Raw genomic sequence first — 14,231 nt, 5'->3', positions numbered from 1 at the left:
TAAATAAATAGGCCGTATGGCACAATGGATCCTGACAAAAGAAAAGAATGTCTCTGTTTCTTCCCTTACTAGAATGAAAGTGGTGCTATTTATAGCATACACCATAATCAAGCAGGACTTCATATAGTATTTGTTCTCTCCCCAGAGCCTAAAACTGTCCTTAGCACAAGGTAGATGTGTAAATGCTGTTGCTCTATGTAACTTCTAAAGCTAGAATAGAATCTCCAGAAACCTGCCTCAAATCCTTGCTCCTCCTTATGAAGTAGACAAGGTAGGTAGATATCTGAAGCACAGAAAGGAACTGTGCTCTGTAAATTGATACACTGAAATCTCTTCACCTTATACAATCCAAAGAAATACTCTATTCTGAAGTGCCCAATACTGTACTCTATACTAATACAGTGGTTGGCAAACTGCGGCTCGAGAGCCACATGCAGCTCTTTGGCCCCTTGAGTGTGGCTCTTCCACAAAATACCACAGCTTGGGCAAGTCTATTTTGAAGAAGTGGCGTTAGAAGAAGTTTACGTTTAAAAGATTTGGCTCTCAGAAGAAAGTTCCATCATGTACTGTTGATATTTGGCTCTGTTGACTAATGAGTTTGCCGACCATTGTAATGCTTGGCAAAAATAGGTTAAAGACTGGACAAAAAGCAGAGTTTTGTCTTTTTTAATGATGAATATGTCTAAGTTAATTTAACAAGTTAAAACTGAGAATCTATTCATTATGGGTTGAATATTATGTTATAAAAAAACAAATGGAAATACTATAAAATCTCATCAATAATAAATTATAGCAGAGCTACATAAAACAAAATTGCTCATAATAAAAGAACAAAAAACTAGGAACAGTTTGTTTTTCAAAACAAAAAAATATATCATCTTATGCGCATACACACAGGCTTAAGGAAAGACTAGAAAGAAATACAACAAAATATTAATAGACTGGACGCCAAAACCGGTTTGGCTCAGTGGATGGAGCATCGGTCTGCGGACTGAAAGGTCCCAGGTTCGATTCTGGTCAAGGGAATGTACACTGGTTGCAGGCACATCCCCGAGGTAGGGGGTGTGCAGGAGGCAGCTAGTCGATGTTTCTCTCTCATCAATGTTTCTAGTGCTCTATCCCTCTCCCTTCAACTCTGTGAAAAATCAATAAAATATATTTTAAAAAATATTAGTAGACTAGAGGCCTGATGCACAAAGTTCATGCAAGAGTAGGCCTTCCTTCCCCTGGCTGCTGCATGGCTTCCTTCTAGCACCCAGGACCCAGGCTTCCCTTGAAGCCCCAGTTTAGTCCAGAAGGTTATCCGGAAGGACTTCCGGTCTAATTAGCATATTACGCTTTTATTATTATAGATTGAAGATTATCATTATCTCAGAGGGGTGGAATTGCATGTGATTTTTACTTTCTATTTTGTACATTTCCTTATTTTAAAAAATGCCTACCCACGCAAATATTTCCAAATGATTTTCAACAAAGATGCAGGCAGTTCCACAGAGGAAAAATGCAGCCTTTCTTAGAAACAGTGCTAAAACAACTGGATATCCAGAGGCCAAAATAAATAAATAAATAAAAATAAAGAACCTTAACCTAAATCTTTCCCCTTATTTGGAATTTAACTCAAAATGGATCACAGATTTGAATGTAAAATGTCCATGGAGCTTTCCAGAATGCTCAATGGGAGCACAGCTGCCCAAGCTCACAAAGCAATGGGCTCTTTCCCACTCCCCTACACTGGCCATGGACTGCTCACTGCCTGTCAAAAATGGTAAAAGAAACCACTTACTATGATTTTCTGGGAGGCAAACCCAATGCCACCCAAGAAGAACTGAAAAGGCTTACAGGAAGCTGGCCTTGAAGTACCACCTGATAAGAATCCAAATGAAGGAGAGAAGTTTAAATAGATTTCTTAGGTTAAGAAGTGTCCTCTAGCCGAAACCGGTTTGGCTCAGAGGTAGAGCGTTGGTCTGCGGAAAGGTCCCAGGTTCGATTCCGGTCAAGGGCATGTACCTGAGTTGCGGGCACATCCCCAGTAGGGGGTGTGCAAGAGGCAGCTGGTCGATGTTTCTCTCTCATCGATGTTTCTAGCGCTCGCTCTCTCTCTCTCTCTCTCTCTCTCTCTCTCTCTCTCTCTCTCTCTCTCCCTTCCTCTCTGTAAAAAATCAATAAAATATATTAAAAAAAAAAAGTGTCCTCTAATGCAAGGAAAAGGGAATTATGTGACAGAGGAGGAGAACAGGCAATTAAAGAAGGTGGAGAGGGGGCAGTTCTGGCTCTCCCACGGACATCTTTGATATATTCAGAGGAGGAGGAAGGATGCAAATAAAAAGAAGCATCAGCTCTCAATAACCTTAGATTTATATAATTGTGCAACCAGAAAACTAGCTCAGCAAACAAGTATGATTTGTAACACATGTGAAGACCCAGGTGAGAAGAAAGGAGCACTAGAGTACTGGCCCAATCTCAGAGATACTGGGATGCAAATGAGAATTCCTCAGATGGGACCTTTAGCAAATTCAGTCTGTGTGCCATGGAATGCCAGGCCAGATGTACTGAAGACAGAAGCAAAAGCTGCAATGGATGGAAGACAGTTGGAGAGAAGAAGATTCTAGAAGTTTACATTTGACAAAGGTATGAAAGATGACCAGAAGGTAACATTCCATGATGAAGGACACCAAAAGCCAAGACTAGAGCCAGGAAATTTTATCACTGTTTTAGATCAGAAGGGTCATGCTGTTTTCATAGACAAGGAGATGACCTTTCTGTGTGTATGGACATATAGCTGGTGGAAGCACTGTGTGCCTTTCAAAAGCTAATAGCTGTGCTTGCTTCAGCAGCACATATACAAAATTGGAACGATACAGAGAAGATTAGCATGGCCCTGTGCAAGGATGACACACAAATTCGTAAAGAGTTCCATATTAAAAAAGAAAGAAAGAAAAAGCCACAGCTGCTCTTGATAACCAAACCACAGTCATCACCTCTCATCCAGGTCTGATTGTCAAACAGAGTCATCAAGTGCATACTAAATGAAGGCATGCCAATTTATCAGAGGAGTGGTGTTCAGTATCAGACTTCTTAAAGGGGCCAGTGAATAAAACTCACTGTTGGCATCTTATATGCAGTAGTGAATGAGTTAAGAACTATAATCCTGCTGAAACCGGTTTGGCTCAAAAAAAAAAAGCATCAGCCTGTGGATTGAAAGGTCCCAGGTTCGACTCCGGTCAAGGGCATGTACCTTGGTTGCTGGCACATCCCTAGTAGGGGTGTGCAAGAAGCAACTGAATGATGATTCTCTCTCATCGATGTTTCTAACACTATCCCTCTCTCTTCCTGTCTGTAAAAAATCAATAAAATATATATTTTTTAAAAAGAACCATAATCCTATCTAATAAAAGAACAATATGCAAATTGACCATACCTCTGCCACACCAACAAGCTATGCCCACCAGCCAATCAGGAGCAAGTAGGAGGCTTGGGTATCCCTGGCAATGCAAGAAGTCATGCTTCCTTCACACCCTGGCCAGTTCAGGCCTCCGTCCAAGGCTACAAAGTTTCAATTACAGAAGATAAATAAATCCCAATAGAAATGGCTACGGCCACGGAATGAGCAGGAGGCTTGGGTTCTGGTGATGGAGGAAGCCAAACTTCCTGGCTGGCCCTGGCCTCCGCTCAAGGCTACAAATTTTAAATTATAGAAGATAAATAAATCCTAAATCCCAGAGCCTTCGCTTGGGTTGCCGGGGAGGGGGGGAAAGAGGGGCATGGTCGGCCTGCAAACCACCACAGGCCCCTTACCCAGGCTGCCCCACAGCCTAAGGAAACCCCCACCCTGATCCAGGACACCTTTCAGGGCAAACCAGCTAGCCTCCACCCGTGTACCAGGCCTCTATCCTATCTAATAAAAGTAATATGCAAATTTATCATCACTCCAACACACAAGATGGTTGCCCCCATGTGGTCAAAGATGGCTGCCTCCATGTGGACACAAGATAGCCACCACAAGATGGCCAGCAGGGGAGGGCAGTTATGGACGATCAGGCCAGCAGGGGAGGGCAGTTGGGAAGGCCTGCAAGGGAGCGCAGTTGGGGGCAATCAAACCTGTAAGGGAAGGCAGTTAGGGGTGACTATGTACATGGAATAGCTTACTGAAATGCTAGGTATATGAATAGACTTTGGTCTATAACCCTTAATTTAATTGGCAGTCAGAAGACACAGAACTTAATTTGTAGAGAAGTGTTAGTCTGTGTAGTTGCATTAAGTGGGATTTATTGTGATACTTCTGCATTTATTCTATTGCCTCAACTGTTATTTGAAGATGGCATGGCATATAATTTACCCTGGGGTATCAGTGATAGAAATGATACCTTTCAAAAGAAGGGGTTTATCGTAATAAGCTGCTTCTTGAGGACTTGCACTTGTAGAATTTCACCTATGAATCCCTTCTCCATGCCATCTTTTAAAAAATATAGTAACTGTATCAGTCCTTGGTTACATTTTTACCTTCTCTTTGCAACATGATAAGCCTCAGAGTAGTGACTTCCACACAGGCTAACTTAGAAGTTAAGAGTGATGATACTTTACATGGACAATTTGCATGTCCAAGACATGAAGATTTTTTTTAGGTTATGTTACAGGTTTACTTTAAACCAACAGTTGCCAACCGGTGGTCCGCAGACCACTTTGTGGTCAGTGAGGTCCAAAAGGTTGGCAACCACTGCTTTAAACTATTTAACTTGTGCTTCAAAGTAATTGTGATTGAATGCTGGTAGTATAACAATTATAAATAGCTTTAATTGTAGTTTAAAAGTCATGTACTGCCCTGGCCAGTGTTTCTAAGTGGTTAGAGCACTAGTCCTATGCATGAAGAGTCTTGGGTTTGATTCCCAGTCAAGGGCACATAACTGGGTTGCAGGTTTACTCCCTTCCCCCTGTCTGGATGCATACTAGAGGCAACCAGTCAGTATGTCTGCCTCACATAGATGTCTTTCTTTCTTTCTCTCTCTCTCTCTCTCTCTCTCTCTCTCTCTCTCTCTCAGTATGTCTGCCTCACATAGATGTCTTTCTTTCTCTCTCTCTCTCTCTCTCTCTCTCTCTCTCTCGTATGGTTGCCTCACATAGATGTCTTTCTCTCTCTCTCCCTCCCTCCCTCCCCCTCTCTCTCTCTCTCTCTCTCTCTCTCTCTCTCTCTCTCTCTCTCTCTCTCCTCCCACCCCCCGAAAAGTAATGGAAAAATAATCCTCAGATGAAGATTAACATCAACCAAAAGTCATGTTCCCAAACTTAAAACTGAGTATCAGAAATTAAGCATTTCTTGAAATTTATGGGTGTCTCTTTAATATATTGACGACAAGAAAAATAAATGTAAAACTTTAAGACTTTCAGAAAAATTTATAGGAGAAAATTTTCAGAATACAGAGATAAGGAAAGCATCTTATATTTAAAAACAGCACAATAAAAAAAAAAATCCCATGTATACATGCATATAAGTACAACCAATGGATACAAAACTCTGGGGAGGGAGGGTATGTATGGGGGGGGGGGGCAATGTTAAAATATGTACACAGATAATAATTTAATAGAAAATGTAAAAAAATTTTTTTTAAAATCCCAATTAATTGGACCTTATAAAATGAAACATCTTGCTCTGTAAAAAACTCATTAAAAGAATGAAAGGGGGCTTCCAGTCAAGATGATGGTGTAGAGTAAACGCAATACTGGAATCCTCCCACACCACATCAGAATTACAACTGTAGAACCACCATCATGTAGAACCACCATTTCTGTTCAGGAAGTTCTACAACTAAGGATATAAAGGGGCAGCCACATCAGGGCTGGTAGGAGGGGCTGGTCCCACACCCACATAAATATCTGAAGGGATATCTAGGCTGCAGAGAAGCCCCCAGAGGAGTGAGGGGTCCCAGCTCAACACCAGACCTCCCAGTCCTCAGTTCCAGTGCCAAGAAGAAGAGACCCTATAAATTCTAGCTGTTAAAACCAGTGGGGATTGTGGGTGAATGAGACAAAGGGATGCTGGAGTCCCAGATGTTCCTTTTAAAGGGCCCAGGCAAGGAGGCTGCAGCTCCCAGAGGGAACCAGAGACATACAGGGAAGAACTGAACTGTCTGGCACCAGGATGCGAGTTGGACAGGCAGATTTCTCCCAGACAGAAGTACTGGCAGAGGGCTATTCTTTTTTTCCTTCCCTGAGCCCTTCCCCACAGAGCTGGTAGACAGGTGCCCTAACTGAGTCTCCATCAACCTGGCTATCACTGTTGCCAAACCCAACTTGATGACCCATCCAAGCAGTTTCCAGTGGCCTTTCCATGTATAGGGGCCGTCTTTGAATGCTTCAGACTTTTCTAAAATCTCTCAAACAAGCAGCATGTTGCCTTGGTATGCTCATACCAATCATAAGTAGCTTCAGGCCCAGCACTAGTGGCAAGCCGGCCTTGCTTCACAGTCACCTACAACAGGGGGGTACACACAGTGCACATGGGGGGGATGAGGGAGAAGGACACCTGGAATGTCCAACTCAGGTGAATGGGGAGGAAACACATACTACTTTAGGCTACTCTACCAAGCTCAGGAAACTTTATAGCTCTACCTAATTCCTTAAAATCAAATATAGGGAGGCTGCCAAAATGAGGGACAAAGAAACATGTCTCAAATGAAAGAAAAAAATAAAAGTCAAAAAAAAAAACTAAATAAAATGGAGACAAGCAATCTACTAGACACAGAGTTCAAAGCACTGGTTACAAGGATGCTTAATAAACCAGAGGAACAGTAGTTGAACTCAGTGAGACTTCAACAAAGAAATAGAAAACTTAAAAAACAAAACTAAAAACAAAAAGGAACCAGTCAGAAATGAAGAATACATTACAGGGAATTAACAGTAAAGAAGGTGAAGCAGAGGATCATATCAGATATTTGATAGAGATAAGGAGCAGAAACATCCAATCAGAACAGCAAAAAGAAAAAAGAACCCAGCCCTGGCTGGTATGGCTTAGTTGGTTGAGCCTTGTCCTGTGCACCAAAAGGTGACACCTTTTGATTTAAAAGGTGCCCTGGTTATGAGCTCAATCCTAGGGGGATTGGTGGAAGGCATACAGTAGGTAATCGATTAATATCTCAAATTTATGTTTCTCTCTCTTCCTCTCCCTTTCTCGCTCTAAAAATTTAAAAAACAAAAAACAAAAAACTTAGAAAGAAAAGGAACTCCAAAAAATGAGGATAGTATAAGGAGCTTCTGTGACAACTTCAAGAGTACCAACATTCATTATCATAGGGACAACTTCAAGAGTACCAACATTGGAGAAGGGAGAGAAAGAACTTGAAAGCCTATGTGAAAAATATGACAGAAAATTTCCCTAACCTGGTGAAAGAAATAGACATACAAGTCCAGGAAGCACAGTGTCTCAAACAAGGCCCACATCAAGGCACATCATAATCAAAATACCAAATGTTAAAGACAAAAAGAGAATGTTATGAGCAGCAAGAAAAAAAGCAGTTAGTTACCTATATGGGAGCTCCTATAACACTGACAACTGATTTCTCAACAGAAACTTTGCAGGCCAGAAGGGAGTGGCAAGAAATATTCAAAGTGATGCTAAGCAAGAACTAAAACATGGAAACAAACCAACTGTCCTCAGCAGATGAATTAAGCAAAAAATAAAAATAAAAAAGGTATATTCAATGGAATACTCAATCTTAAAAAGGAAATTTTGACACAGATGAACTTTGAGGACATTAAGTAAAATAAGCCAGGTCTAAAAAGACAAATATTTTATGATTCCATTTATATGAGGCACTTCAGTAATCACAATCATATGGAGAGAAAGAATAGTGGGTGCTAGCAGCTGAGAGGAAGAAAGTAATGGGAAGCTATTGTTTAACTTGTAAAAATTTGCAGTTCTACAAGATGCAGAGTTCTAAAGATGAATGGTGTTGACTGGCACAAGGTGTACTTAATACCACCCAAGTGGAAACATAAAAATTAACAAAGTAAAATTTATGTTAAGTGTTCAAGCAAACACAGACTCGTGCAGACACACACACACATGCACACACACATACACACACACACACACACACAAACACAACAACAACAACAACAACAAAACAAAAACCCACCTCATAAACACAGACAACAGTATAGTGATTACCAGAGGAAAAACAGGATGGGGGGAGGGGTTATAGGGAGGTATAGATGGTGATGGAAGGAGACTTGACTTGGGATGGTGAACACAAATACTAAATATATGATGTATTATAGAATTGTACACCTGAAACCTATATGATTTAATTAACTAATGTCAATAAATTCAATAAGTAAGAAAAAAATGGGGGGGAAACGATTTTAAGTTATAACTCCAAAGAAGGGAAAACTTCTTAAATATCTGGAAAAGCTTCAGTGGAAACAATGGTACTTGAGTTGGACTTGATGGATGAGTAGAACAATAACTAAAAAATCAGAGAAGAGAATGCTTACACTTCTGCCTGTTTCTCAGATATAAAACAAGACATTTAAATTTTCCAGAAATTGTTAATGCAAATTATCAAAAGTTTATCATCTCTTTAAAAATTAGTTTCCAAAGATTCGATATAGGTAACTTGAACATCGATTTTACATTACTTCTGAATATGTGCCAGTAAAAAAGCAATTTGATTTTCTCAAATAGTTCAAATACCTTATAACAAAGTATTTCCAATTCCTCCCTCTCCTCCTTTAATTTCATTCATCCACACATTTACCACCACTGAATAGTTATTATTCTAGCCAACAATGGTGGATACATGTCATTACACATTTTATCACAAATAGTAAACCCTAAAGGAAATGTAATATAATGTGAGTTAATATTGTAATGTGAGTTAATAATGTACCAATAAATGTTCCCCAATTATAACAAATATGTAAATTAACAGGAAAAATGGGGGCAGTGAAGTTTATAGGAACTCTATACTTTCTCAATTTTCCTATGAAGATGCAACTATTAAAAATAAAGTATATATTTTAAAACCTAAAATTATAAATTACATACTGCTTTAGGATAAGTCTTATGCGTTTGTTTTTTTTTAATTTATTGATTTGAGAGAGGAAGGGGGAGAGAGAAACATCAATCTCTTGTTCCACTTATTTATGTATTCACTGGTTAATTCTTGTATTGTGGCCTGACTGGGATTGAACCCACACCTGGGATATCAGGGACAATGCTACCCTGCCAGGGCTTCATAGAACTTTTTGGCTCAAATATTGATGCTAACATTTTTTTGTAAATTGAGATGTTATTCTAGTTATTTCTAAAATTTAAAACAATCATCTATGAAGAACTGACATCTGCCAAAGAGGGAAAAAAGTATATTAACACAAGATTTCCTTATTTATGTACTCAAAACTTTTTTTTTTTTAACAACATCTATTGAAAGCATTTGGAAAATAGTGCTATTCTAAGCTTCCAGTTAGAAGTATAGTTGTGAAAGAAAAAAACAAATTATATTTCTGGGGATCAAATACAGTTCACAATACCTGACAGTGGCTAACAGATTGATCTTAAATATTCTCACCACAAAAAAAGAAAAGGCAATTATGCGACACAGTGGAATAAGAGGGGATACCTAACTCAATGGTGGTAGTCATATTGCAAAGTACACCAAATCAATATGTTATAAACATTAAACTTACACAATATTATATGTCAATTATATCTCAATGAAGCTGGGGGACAGGAGAAGTGAACTGAAAGGAGGTACAAAATAAAGTAAAATAAAAGTGAACATTTGGCACATAAAAAACAGAGCTATTCCAAAGAAACTGTACACTTCATAACATACTTAGGAAAATGCTGATAGGAGAGGAAAACCAATAATTAGGAAACCTGAATTTATTTTTCTAATCTCATTTATATCACTAACAAACTAGATGACCTCTAAGATTTCACTTCCTCTTCTGGGCCAATAGTTTCCTCTTCTGATAATTAAAAAGAAAAGGAAGGAGGTTATGTGAACAGACTATTTCTAAGTCACTTTCAGTGATAAAACCAACTAAACATGAAGAAAATATTAGCATTCTGGAGAATATATTTTTCATTTATACTAAATCATCTATTAAATATATTACAATTAAGGACAATACCAAGGTCAGTGAAACATGAAAATTAACAAAAACAAGTCCTAGGGTGTAAGTAGTGGCAAAGATTTCTTGGGAAATATTTATTAGCTATATAAACTATATAACTAGAATTTACTATTATAATCAAATAAAAGACCAAAAAAACTGTTAATGATATACATAATTATTGTGCATCACATTAAATACTAAGCAGTTCAAGAAAAATGTTTACAATTAGTATGGGTTGTTTTTTTCAAAGAAAGAAAGAAAAAAAAACAGTTAAGGAACCACAAAAGTCAAGAAGCCATTCTCATGTCTACGGGTAGGTTTATAGTTGTGAGTATGCATGGCTCAGTAGTTGAGGATAGACCTATGAACCAGGAGGTCAGGGTTCGATTCCCGAGCAGGGTATATGCCCAGTTTGTGGGCTTTATCCCCAGCAGGGGGCATGCAGAAGGCAGCCAATCTATGATTCTCTCTGATCCCAGTTGTTTCAATCTCTCTCTCCCTCTCCCTTCCTCTCTGAAATCAATAAAAATTATATTTAAAAAATAAACCCATATTCTGTGCAGCTTTGTCATAATAACCTAGAAACAATCCTAATGCTAACACACACACACACACACACACACACACTAAATTCCCTTATATATAAATCTCCCATTTTTAAAGATACTTAAAAATGTACATATATATACATGCGCACAGTTATGCTGTAATGCACATAAATATCCAAAAATACAAAACACACTAACAAGAGTATCTCTGGGAAATGGGATTATGGAGACTTTTCATCTTCTGTAAATTCTGTATTTGAATTTTTAAAATCAGAAAAAAATTAAGGTAATTGTTTTAGCCCTTTACCTACCAAAAGCTTCTCACTGCTTGTACCATATCCAGCCTTCCTAGCCTACCTTAAAGTATCTCACTCCATAAATACTTAAAAGATAGACTTGCTAGAAATAGTATTAATTTTAATAAGGAGGTTAGGCAGAAAACGAAGATGACTCCCAAAGTTTTCAAAAGAAAGAGCAAATACGACACTATGCTGATATATCAGGTATCTAACAAATCTAACTGTATCTACTATCCACAGTCTCTGCTATTCTGCAGTTAGCCTCAGAACAATTAACTAAAGCTTTTTAAGTCTCCAGAGATTAATAGGGCACCCAAAGAATCCATTTGCTGCAGCCAGGATCCTTATCTTTTCCTAGAAAACTGAGAGTAAGTCTATTCTAGTCACAAAAAGATATCCCAGTATGCCTCTTAAACCAGTTCCAAAATCTTCAGGGATAGGGAAGTCAAATATTTTTCTGTTAGCCTTGTCAAGGAGATTCATTTTTAGATTACGGGTTTATTGCTAGCTAATACAAACAAAAACAACCTACCCTCCACATCCCACCACCAGATACACAAAGGTTCTACAATACTAGTAGAATTCCTCTTAAGGTTTGACATTCCAAGGACATCATTCTCAGGAGGATAGACACATGGTCCAAACTTTGGGATTATGCAAACTACGTAACTTTAATATGGAAAAATACAGCTGCATCAAAATTACTGTACTCACACTAAAATGGAGCTCCAACATTATCTTCATAAGAAACTTATCCATGTGGACAAAAGTACTGATTCTTGAACAATTAATCAAAATAAATGATAATGGAGCCCTGGCCGGGGTGGCTCAGCTGGTTGGAGTGTTGTCCCATAAAACAAAGGGTTATAGGTTCGATTACCGGTCAGGGCACATACCTAGGTTTCAGGGCATATACGAGAAGCAATCAATTGATGTTTCTCTCTTACATCTATGTTTCTCTGCCTCTTTTCCCCTTCCAACCCCCCCCCCTTTCTCTCTCTCCCCCACCTCTTCTCTGCCTCTCCCCCTCACTCTTCCCCTTCTCTGCCTCTCTCTCTCTCAAAAACAAACAAACAAAAAGAATCAATAAAAACATATTCTTGGGTGAGGATTAAAAAAAAAGATAATGGAGTACAACCCAATCATATATATGGCTAATGTCAAAGTGTCCCCTCAGGAGTTTGACCAAGAAACCAGGAGTTTGATCGCTTGCTATGATAATGTGCTGATCACCAGGGGGCGACACGGAACGAAGGAAGGCCCTGGCCAGCAGCCAGAAGGCCCCAATCCACCCTGATCGCCAGCCATGCCTAGTGACCCTACCCATACATGAATTTCATGCATCAGGCCTCTAGTAGGTAAATAAATGTGTAAGCAAGTGAATAAACTAAAAATATAGTGAGAAAGAAAATGTTTGCAGTTTTAAAAAAAAACTACCCTAAAATATCTAATTACAAATGAGTTGAGATTACCTTCAGATAGATGTCTAGCAGTTATAACCCTTACACACATAATCAATGAATACAGCAGTGGACAGCTGGAACTACTTACAACCTAGTAAGATGCAAAGAGAAGGATGCAGTACCACTTCCAGGATAACCGTGTCAAAGATCTATTACAAATCTAGTCATGAAACGTAATCAAAGATATACTCATAAGAATATCAGGGAAGTGCAAATTTAGGGATAGTCTACAAAATAACTTGATCTGTAATCTTCAAAAGTGTCAAGACCCTGGAAGTAAATGCAGAAATTGTTCCAGACTAAAGATTAAAGAAACATGACAGCTAAATGTAATGCATGGTTCTAAACTGGATCCTTTTGCTCTAAAAGAATGGGACACAACTGGTGAAATCTATGCATTCTTTATTAACTTCCTAATTCTGATTGTTACGAAGTAATTCTGTATGAGAACGCCCTTATTTACTGTAGTAAATAAAGTATTGGGGGGTTAACGATGTTTCTTGTGGACAACTTATTGTCAAGTAGTTCAGGAACAAAAATGTTCTTTGTTCTATGCTTCCAACTTTCCTATATGTTATTGCTCCAAACTTTAAAATATGAAAAAAAGAATTACCAAAAAAAAAATTATAGCAGTACTAAAATCCTGGGAGTGGTATATCCACAGATGAGAACAGAAAGGAATTGGTTAGATCCAACAGAGCCAAATATCAACAGTACATGATTGAAATTTCTTTTGAAAGCCAAATTTTTTAAACATAAACTTCTAACGCCACTTCTTCAAAATAGACTCGCCCAGGCCGTGGTATTTTGTGGAAGAGCCACACTCAAGGGGCCAAAGAGCTTCATGTGGCTCTCGAGCAGCAATTTGCCAACCACTGGGTTAGCTAATACAAAATGAATTGGGGGCTGGGGAGAGGGGGATGATAATAAAGCACAACACATCTGAGGAACCAGATACATAAAACAAGCATAAAGTGGGATCTCCAAAAGAAAGGTAAGTTTTCTTAACGAGGATTAGGAGCAGTGTGTCCCGGGTAGTCAGCCAGGCAGTAAAAACCACAGAATAGCTGCCATGTTTAAGGCCTCCACCACAGCTCTCTATACTGTAGGTAGAGAAATTTGGGGAGTATAACTGTGAAAACAGGAGAATATTATGTCCTGAGGGACAAGAAACGTGTTAAGAGGACAAGGAACCCAAATACCGTTAGCTAAATAAACCAAAGCCAAAAGAATAGGGATTCACTTAGGTGGTGGAAATATACTTAAATAACCAATATGGTATAGTCTGGACCATAACATGAAACTTGCACCACCACCACAACACAATCTAACATCTGAGGAAAAACCAAAGCGTGATAGGTATACTAAGTACAATAAGATCAAATTTTCAAATTTCCTATACTGTTAATAGAGAAAATGTAAAAATATTAACTCCTATAAAAAAGCAAAGAGCTCTTAGCAACTCTTATCTGCCCACCCCCAGAAAAATAAGAAAATAATTTAAAAGAACTGAAGACCAAATTAATGAGCTAAAATATCAAGCCTCAAGATACTCCCTGACATCAGAATTGGGGGGGCGGGAGGGGGGGGGAAAAGAGTAATGAAAGCTCCATAAATCCCAATATCCACCTATTTCTCTAAGTGTTGTCTAAGGGCCCTGAAAGTTTGAGACACTTTCAAGTAGTCTTCAAGGTCAAACTATTTTCATAATAATACTAAATCATTTGTCCCTTCCCATTATTATATTGATAGCAATTCTTATATTGCTATCAATATAATAATGGGTTCTAGGTTCAATTACCGGT

General features: G+C 38.6%; 1 protein-coding gene, 1 non-coding gene and 1 pseudogene across 18 annotated transcripts in view; 2 read left to right on the top strand and 1 right to left on the bottom strand.

The window, feature by feature from the left end:
• ERBIN (erbb2 interacting protein) overlaps positions 1-14,231 on the bottom strand; it is a 95,155-nt gene that overhangs the window by 75,060 nt on the left and 5,864 nt on the right. The gene's annotated exons all lie outside the window — the stretch shown is intronic.
• Positions 1,623-12,729, top strand: LOC118703060 (annotated as a pseudogene).
• LOC118704081 lies at positions 2,819-2,923 on the top strand. Its single transcript, XR_004983293.1, has one exon. It is a non-coding gene; the product is annotated as a U6 spliceosomal RNA (small nuclear RNA).

Source organism: Pipistrellus kuhlii, unplaced genomic scaffold, assembly GCF_014108245.1.
Source record: "Pipistrellus kuhlii isolate mPipKuh1 unplaced genomic scaffold, mPipKuh1.p scaffold_m20_p_4, whole genome shotgun sequence".
NCBI classification, from domain to species: Eukaryota; Metazoa; Chordata; class Mammalia; order Chiroptera; family Vespertilionidae; genus Pipistrellus; species Pipistrellus kuhlii.
This window is presented reverse-complemented; position numbering and strand designations above follow the sequence as displayed.